The sequence below is a fragment of the Solanum stenotomum genome, chromosome 5 (assembly GCF_019186545.1).
Source record: "Solanum stenotomum isolate F172 chromosome 5, ASM1918654v1, whole genome shotgun sequence".
Classification (NCBI taxonomy): Eukaryota; Viridiplantae; Streptophyta; class Magnoliopsida; order Solanales; family Solanaceae; genus Solanum; species Solanum stenotomum.
The window spans coordinates 43,803,253-43,813,569 of record NC_064286.1 but is presented as its reverse complement, the minus strand read 5'-3'; the positions used below and the strand labels follow the sequence as shown (position 1 = coordinate 43,813,569).

At 29.8% G+C, this 10,317-nt stretch overlaps 1 pseudogene; it reads left to right on the top strand.

The window, feature by feature from the left end:
- The first annotated feature begins 8,829 nt into the window (after positions 1 to 8,829).
- Positions 8,830 to 9,823, top strand: LOC125865934 (uncharacterized; annotated as a pseudogene).
- The last annotated feature ends 494 nt before the right edge of the window (positions 9,824 to 10,317 follow it).

Here is a 10,317-nt window from a genome sequence, read left to right as displayed (position 1 = left end):
TTAAGTTGAATTGATGGAAATGATGAGTGAATATATGGACTATATATACAGAAAAGAGTATGGTCATTTTCCTTAAACTAAAGTTGGTTGTATATTAAAAACATTATATTATAGACTCCGGTCTTATTTTACATGTGAACGGATATACACATTTGCCGTATATATATTGAGCATTTGGAATTCTTAAAGTTGGAAAGCGACCTAATTATCGTCTCGGTTTTTTACTTTTTACAAAAGTCAGATTAGAATGAAATATTTTTCAATATTTTCACCTTTGATTGTTCAAGTTTTTTGTAAAATATGTTCTCTTTCTTAGGGGTGTACATGACCGGGTTGGTTCAGGTTTTTAGAATATCAAACCAAATTATTTGTGTAAAATTTTTAAATTTATAAACCAAACTAAACTAATAAAATTCGGATTTTTTCGGGTTTTTCAACCTCGGGTTGGTTTGGGTTTTTCAAATGCCTAACCAAACCATTGTGTTGAATTTTTAAATTTATAAATCAAACCAAACTAATAAACCTCGGATTTTTTCAGATTTTTGGATTTTTTCGGTAAAGTTTGCATACAAACATATAATTAACTTGTGCTCCAAACATTTCTTTAATCCAACCAAATACAATTATCTAAGGTGTTTCTTAAAAAAATAACACAAAATATGAGATGAGTACTGATGACACAAAAATATTCAATAAAAAGTAATAATGAAATCATCATATTAAATGAATATTGCAAAGTCAGAATGAAAATGATCATAATTTAAAAGTACTAAATTATGCTAGAATAAGTTTAATAAGTATTAGTTACATTACTAAATATTAAAGGGAAATTAAAATTAGATTATGTATTTTAATTGTCTAAGCCAATGTAAACTAAAGAACAAATATTCAATAATTATTGTCATTCTTAGTGTTGACTTGATTTTCTTTTGCAGTAGTATTAATTTGATTTTGATTTAAGTTTTATTATAATTATCAACATCTATGAACTATAATCTTTATTGGATCATTCCGAATTCTAAGTTTTAAATTTGAAATAATATATTAAAAGATAAAAACTATGAAATAGTATAAGAATATTTTAAAATTATATCAAAGTAAATATTATTATGTACAAAACAAAATTTAAAATTACATGTATAATGTCGGGTTGATTTGGTCTCGGGTTGGTTTTTTTTAGTTAAAACCAAACCAATCCAAATATAGTCGGGTTTTTTTTTTTCAATACCAAATCAAGTCAAACCAAACCACTAGTCGGGTTTTTTTTCCGGTTTGACTCGATTTGCGGTTTGGTTCAGTTTTCGGTTCAATTTTGTACATCCCTACTCTTACTTTCTTAAATGAGGAAAACGTTTTCCCTACTGAAAGTAGAAAAAACAAATTCTACAAGTGTCATATATTGATAATCCATCAATCTGCCAGATTCGGAGATCGTTCGTCCTGTTATTTTATTGTTCCATCAACAAAACCAAGTTTCTTCCTTTCCCCATAAGATCATCTTCATAGACCTAGACCAGCAGTAATAGTTCTCAACCTTCAATTTGACTTGTATTATCACAATTTTAGGGTTATCATTCGATGTGATGTGATGTTATGAAGAGATCGATCTTACTATATTTCTATATTTACCATAATAAAAAATTATCATATATATATTTGTCAACTTTAATTTTAAAATTTTGAAGTGATAGTTATTTTTGGAACAATTTTTTAGAGCTAAAAGGACAATTAAAATAAGGTAACTGTCATGAAAAATACGTTATTGAAATAAACGATCTATTTGAACACTTAGGGGTCATTTGGTAGAGTGTATTAGCAAAATTAATGCATGCATTAGCTAGCTTTATGTATTAGTAGTATCTTGTTTGGTGCACTTTTTCGTATAACTAAACACTCTATTGTATATTAGAAAGTGTGTTACTAGGTATTAGTAATGGAAAGGGATTTAATGTATCCATTAACATTAATTTTAAAGACACAATTACCCCTCAAAATTCCTTTTACATCTTTTTCACAATAATTATGAAGAATATTTTTGTACAATATATGTTATTTTTAATACACCAAACCAAATAATGTATAAAAAATAATATATGTATAACTAATACAAACATTATTAATACACTTTATTTACATTATTTATATACACTCTACCAAACTATTTTTTAATAGATGTCATTATTACATCAATCCACCATAAGATGAAATAGTCATAATACATCCATTTTCTCAGCTTCTCGTAATTTTTGATCCGTTCCAACGTCCAACTTCAAAACCAATGTATTCCGTTATTATCGCACAAAATGATGGATTTAACCCCTTTTTGACGAACACACCAATAACCATAAAAAAAGAAGTTACATTAATTTGACTTTTCAAAAGTCTTGCAAGTTGCAGCTTATAATGCATACTTGCATAATTCTTACTCTCCGTCACATTTTATGTGATATAGTTTGACTCGGCACGAAATTTAAGATTAAAAGGAAGATTTTTAAAACTTGTGGTCCAAAATAAATGATAGAAATTTGTATGATTTGTAAATCATTTCATTAAGGGTAAAACAGACATTTTATAGTTAAATTATTACTTAATATAAAAATGTGTCGTTCTTTTTGGGACTGACTAAAAAGGAACAACAGTCACATAAATTGAAACAGAGGGAGTATAAGTCAAATTATTAGTAAGTCAAAGATTAATTACAGGGTCAGCGTATAAATTCTTAGAAAAGTTTAAGCACTAATCTGCCGTAAACTGACTACTGAGCATTACATTTTAGAATTGGATTGGAAGTCTGCAACACCACAACTTTTCCAGAAGATTTAATTTAAATAGCTCACTATAATTAATGTATATTTTATGTATATTAAATAAAAAAGTAAACAATGAATTTGATCAAATTCTCTCTCTCTATATATATATATACGCGTTTAAAATATCAAAAACAGTTTACTGCTCTAAAAGCTCAAAATAAGTTTCCTAGATGGTGTAATTTGCAACAAGTTTGAAAGTAATAGAAAATATATTGCAATCACAAATAAAATATGAAGAAATATAGTTTTATGGGAAAAGGGGCAATATTATCTTTAACCTATTGGAAATGACTCAAAAATACCCTCCTTCTACCCTTTGTTTTTGGTTCAAAGATACCCCTCCTTCCATCTTTTAATCTATAAGTACTCTTAACCCCAATTTAATTAAATTGAATTATTTAGTAATTAGTTAATTTTTTTTATTTGTTGTAAAAAATACTTTTTTTTAATTCAAATTCTTAATATTAGTTCATTTCAAAATATTTAAGTGTATAAAATAAAATAATAAATTTATTGTGTAAAAATAAAAAATAAATTTCTCAAAATTCTTATTCTTATTATTAGAGTATCAAAAAATAAAATTCTTAAAATTATTATTCTTCATTTTTACACAATAATTTCTTTATTTTATATTCTGTTTTATTCACTATTATTCTATATTTTAATTTATGAAATGATTTTAAATTTATTTTGATTGATTTTTTAAATTATATGTTAAAATTTAATATTATTTAATATTTTTTTGATTTACTTTTAAATAAATAACATATAATAACAAGTTTGGCCAAGTTGCAGATCACCCAATGACGATTCCCATTACATTATAAATTATTTATTAAGAAGTAATATATTATTATAACATGATAATTTGAATATAATTTAAAAAATCAATCCAAATAAATTTAGAGATCATTTCATAAATGAAAATATAAATAATATTGTATAAAACATAACGTAAAATAAAAAAAAAGTATTCTGTAAAAATGAAGCATAAGAATTTCAAGAATTTTATAGTGTTATTTTAATAATGAAGAATAATAATTTGAGATTTTTATTTGTATTTTTAAACAAAATATTCTTTATTTTCTTCTATAGACTTAATTATTTTGGAATGAACTAATATTAAGAATTTAAAATAAATAAAAAAGTATTTTTAACAACAAATAAAATAATTAACTAATTAGTAAAGAATTCAATATAATTAAATCGAGGTTAAGAGTATTGGTAGACCAAAAGATGGAAGGAGGGGTATCTTTGAACTAAAAACAAAGGTTTACGGTATTTTTAGACCAAAAGGTAGGGGGGTTATTTTTGAGCCATTTCCAATAGGTTCTTGTAACGACCCGCTAGGTCGTTTTGGGAACTAAGACTATTTTGACTTTTTCCGAAACTTTTGAATGGGAAATTTTAAATTATTCAGTAACTACGAGTAATTAGTTAACGAATATTTAGCAAATAATTAATACAGTTAATAGTTAGTGGGCCAAGTCCATAACCACTTCATTTAATACCCTTTACCCTTGACCCATGTAATTAAAATATGTTAGTGGAGTCAGTTTAGAGAAAAAAAGGGAGAACAAAAGAGAAGAGAACTGTCAGAGACGGAAACAAAGAAACTACGAATTTAGTTGAGGATCGCTTCAGGTAACTCCTTTTGATCTTTTTTTTTTTCCTTCTTTCAACAATGGGATATTTAATTTGTTAGGTGAGAGTGAATACATTAGCGAATTATTAATTGCTTGCTATTTGTAGTTTAGCGTTAAGAGTCAAATTAGTGGAGAATGTTGAATTGATGGTTAGTTAATGAGTGATAATTATTAGCTAATGATTAGATAATGATTGGAAGGTTATTAAATGGAAAATCAAGACACGTTGGGGGTTGGGTTCAATTGTTGGTTTCATAATTAAGGTGCAGGTTATAGTTGAGTGAGAATTTTGAATTTCTTGCCACTGTTTTTGGGTTTTTATACTAGCTTTAGACTATAATTGTAACTCCTTGTTTGATAGGATAAAGCAAATCACAATATGAAACTTTTTATGAAAATAATATTTAATTAGAGTGGGTGAGTGCTGAAATTTGTGGGCAGTAGGGTGTGCTAATGTTGGGTAATAATATTGATTATGTGACTTAGGGTTAAAAACAAAAGGAAATAAAAAGGGTGTCAAGGTTTGGATGTGTCCTCTTGTTGTTGCCACTGGAACGTAAGTTTTCCTTGGGATAAGATGACGATTACTTAGGAATTTTTCAATTTGGTGGAACCAGTTGTGTCGACCTTTTCTTTTTTCTTATTATCCTGCTAGATTTATGAAATTGTTTGTTAAAATGAGATTTAATCTTAGGCTTAATCTAGGAGCTTGGTTAGAGATATGAGTGAGTTTTGAGTCTAGGATAGGCATATAATAATTTGGGTGTCTATGAACTCGCGTGCTTACAAATAATGCATGATTGGTAGATTGGAAACGTTCTGAAACTTTACGAAAAGGGAAGGAAAAATCTTGAGGATTTGTGGCACGTGTTCGGCATTCAAGGTATGTTAAGACTTTTAGACTTAGTTGGATGACGTTTTCCTAACTTAAAGATTTTTAAAAATGGAATAGACAATGGGTAAGGGTGAAAGATGGGGGTCTCGTACCAATGATGTGACAGGCATTGGTACGAGTATCGGTGTTATAAAGGGAAAGTCTATTACTATAGAATGCGGATTTTAATCCGAGAATCCCAAAGCATATGGGCATTAGCTGATATATTATTGACTGATTATTTGTGTGATTGTGTTCTTATTTGAACCAGTATACTTGTGATGGTTGAGGTGGTTATGTAGTATGTTGATACTTGATTGATTGAGATGCATTATCATCCCCTTTATTTGAGATTATATTGTGCACATGCATTGACATGAGATTGAGTATACGTTGGGCACGTGGAGACCGTCCGTGCGGAAATTATTTGATTTTATGATAGTGCGTTGAGATTGTCCACACGGACACGTGGAGATCGTCCGTGTCGGTATATGGACCTCGCGAGTCGCCCATGGGTCATGAACTCTCGATGTTTTTCCGAGGAGTATCATGTATATACGGTTGAGAGAGTACTTGGTATTCTGAGGCATATCATTCCATGGTGTCATATTGTATTGCATCTCATGTCATCCTTCATTCTTGATGATTATGTGTGTTTATTGGTGGTTGGAAAGTACTTGTTATTTGATTACCTATATTTGATGAAACTTGACTTGTAATTATAATATAGACTTGTATAAATAAATAACATATTTTCCTTATATGAACTCCCGTCACTACTTCTTCGTTGTCGGTCTATGAGATATACTGGGTATACGTGGTTTCGTACTCATACTATACTTGTTGCACTCTTTTGTGGTGCAGACTCGATTCCGAGTACGAGCACATCTCGTGGAGGTGTTTGAGTCCGAGCTTGGAGTAATTTGGAGTTGTGGTGAGCTGCTTGGCTGTTCTGTGGCCCACACCTCCCTCTACCTTTTATTTATTCTGTTATTTAGTATTCAGATAGAATATCCCTTATGTTTGGATTTGTCCTTTAGTTTCAGACTTGCATCATATTTAGAGGCTCTTGTACTTATGACACTAATTCTTGGGGTGGTATTTTAGCTTTCCGCATTTCATATTTGTAAAGAACTCAATGTTGGAGATTTTTACTTAGTGTTTACCTTTTACCTCTTAGTTAGCTAATTAGAATTGGTAAATATGTTGGATTGGCTTACCTATTCGTTGGGAACATAGGTGCCATCACGACTTGTGAATTTGGGTCGTGACAGTTCTTGACCCTTTCCCCTTGTTTCATTGATTAACATTATAGGTACAAATTTGTTCCTCCCTTGATTTCTCTCTCTCTTAAGATTTCACCATGATTCGAGGGCCCTTAGTGACTTATTTTTCGAATTAGGATGATATGGAGTTAATATCTTTATGAATGTTCCATGAATGTGTGGAATATTCGAGATGTCTCTTCAAAGGGAATATAATACCCTTTATATAGGCATGAACTAGGGTTTAGGGTTGATAGTAACATTCAAGAACCCTAATTGAAATTGAACTCGTCTTGTATAGTAAAATTATAATTGAACACGTCTTGTAAAATTCCATAAAATTTCAATGTCTACAAATGCCCTTTGCTTCAAGGCATGTCGGACCCTAATTGGAATTGAACATGTCTTGTAGAGTCCAATTAGAATTGAACACATCTTATAAAATCCCATAAAATTTCAATGTTTACCGTATCAAGCAGATAAGTTAGGCTGAATTTGAATGGATCAAAATAAGTTGAATTAACTAGAGAAATTTTCATAAAACACGTTACTATTATTGTTGATTACTCAATGAAATGATAGTTTCAACAATTATATAAATTGTTTGAGATTACTTCTGAATACATGTATCTAACACGTCATGCCACTATATCTAAGATATATTATCTCTCCCCCACACCTCTCTTCCTCTCTCCTCTCTCTCCTTCTCTGTGTTTTACAATGTATGTGCTTCACAATTTAATGTTTTTGTGTATCCAATATCAAATTCTACAAGTGTATTCGATAAAATATGAAAGCATGTATGTAACTATATATGTGTAAGCTTGTGTCATTTACTACGATTGTACCTTTGTATACAATATCAATTTTGAAAGCATGTATATAACTATATATGTATAGACTTGTATCAATTTTATCCGGTGTATCCAATATCAAATTTATTCAGTGTATCCAATATCAAATTCATCTAGTGCATGTTTATGATATCAATTTCATCTTATGCATACAATATCAAATATTTAGTGTATTTAATACTGTATTAGATTCACTATCTATGTATTGATATATCTGTGTGTCCAAATTATATATGCATAAAACATACTTAGAAGAAGAGGATAGAGATGCGCTGATACACATATGTATCTCCTCAAATATCCAGTGTATTTGTCAAAAGAAGATCGATGAGAGAGGAGAGGGGAGAGTAAGGGGAGTAACAAGCGAGAGAGAGTGGAGAGAAGGAAGAGAGTAGCGAATTTTAGGAGGATACAAACTATGAATAGGTTTTGTAATTTGTAAAATTATAGCTAAGTTGACTAAATATACTAGATATGTTTGCTAAGTTATGTAGTTTTTCTAGTTAATTAAATGGACAAGTTATTGACTGAGTTACTTAGGTGTAAATGAGTTCGGCTCAAATGTGGGTCATTTATTTTTTTGTTCTTTTAAAAATTTTTAGTACCTAATAAAATTGGTTTTTATTTATTATGACTATATATTAATATTAATAAAAAAGTCTTTTAAAATAAATTTTGATTAGAATTCTTTTGGATCAATTTGAGTTATATATCAACGCAATTTTTAATGAACTAAAATGGTTTGGGCTAATAAATCAACGAGTTATTATGAATTAAGTGGATCAAATTTTCATGAGCTGGTTTTATGAACTCTAATGGAGTTTGAAACTCGGTTAATTTAGCAAGTAAGCATATTGAAATTGTAAAATAGTACTAAACGAAAAAGTACAACATCTGTGGAATGGAAAAATCTTTTTCGCCAGAAAATTTGGTCAGAATTTGGCTAGAATGGTATTTTACCGATGTTATTTTACTTTTTGAATATTTTTACCCTTTTAACTTTAATACCTTTTAATTAAAAAATGGAAAAAGGGATCAGTTTATTTTAAAATAAAATAGATATTATACACTTTAAAATTTTTTTGGACAAATTCTGGCCAAATTTTCTGGCCATTTAGCATTACTATGTGGAATAGTATTTGCTTTCCATTGGTGGACTTGGAACTTGGGAATATTTAAAGAAAACATTGGGGAAAAACCAAGAGCACTAACTTTCCCATCTCACCAACCAATTTCATGAAAATGACCAACTTATATTGGTCCAAATTAGTCTACATTTTGACCACATATGAATTTGCTATATATACTCCATATCCTTTGGGTTACTCAACATCCTCCTTAGCAACTCAGCTTCTTTTCTTCACTAGCGAACTTATCAAAATGGCTTTTGCTAATGGACAAGTATTTCTCTTACTTTCAGTATTGTTCTCATCCCTGTTTGCCATTGGACTAGCCAGCCAACTATGACTTCAATTGGGGTCCTACAACATGGAACAAAACCAATTGCCCTTATTCTCATCCCCCAAATGCTACTCAGACCTCCAATAGATTCATCGTTGGAGGTTCGGAAAATTGGCATTATGGCTTCAACTACATGGATTGGGCTCGAAACAATGGTCCGTTCTTTGTTAATGACACCTTAGGTACTCTCATTTTTAAGTTTCTACTTTTAGTGCATTTGTGCTTTATCATGTCATTTACATAAATTTGACAATGTAGCTAAAGGGGTTCAATTGAATTTATTAAGTTAAAAAAAATATATGTAGTGTGCATTTTCTTAACATTACTTAATGCATCAAATATTGTTATATTTCGATTTTCTCATGAGGGGAACTTCTAGTGTTGTGGCAAAAAATTCGTCCCACTAGATTTTTTTTTTTTAAAGTGTTATTTAATTATGAGTATATTTATACTAAGTTCTATTCCTTAAAACAAAATAAATAGTGGATGCAATAGTATCATTCTCTCTCTCCCCCTCTCTCTATATATAAATAATGGCTATACCCCTCTCTCTCTATATATATTGACTTAAGTTCTGATCATTTCACTTTTATATATTTGTGGCATGCAGTGTTCAAGTATGATCCACCAAATGTAAATGGTACTGGATTTCCACACAGTGTTTATTTATTCTCAAATTATCGGAGCTTCATTAAGTGCGACTTGAGGAGAGCTAAAAGGATAGCAGATCCAAGTCAAGGTACAGGGGAAGGATTTGAGTTTGTGCTAAAGAAAATGCAGACTTACTATTTTGGTTGTGGAGAACACAAAGGAATCCATTGCAAGACAGGGAACATGAAGTTTGCTGTGATGCCTCTCAAACATTGGCGTTTCTAAATTAAACAGGAGCAGCATGTTGTGTCTATACCTCAGAATTTGGAAGATGCATATTGATTAATTAAACTTTTTATTTTTATGATTTTTGTGTTTTACTTGAATAAATTTAAGCTTAAACATGAGTTGATTTTAATTAGTGTATATTTCTTATTTCAATAAAAATATAGTACTTGGGAGTTTTGGAATGCTAGATATTTTTTTATTAATGCTTCGGATTATTTTATGAATCTTCAAGTTTATTTAATTTGTACCTCCAAAGATTTAAGCAAGCAAATCATATCCATAGAGGTTCTCATAGTCAATATCTAGCCTTTTCTCGTAGCCTTTAACCACTTGTCTTGCCTTGTATCTCTTCACATCTCCATAAATACTCTGTTCATTCAAACTGTTTTATGACTCTTAGAAAGTATTGTTAATTATTTTCAAGCGTAGTTCTTCTCTATTATCGTAATATCCTTCTCTATGGATTGTCCCCACCTTATTTTTGTAACGATTTCATCAAAGTTCATCCTCCTTTGGTGATTCACAGTT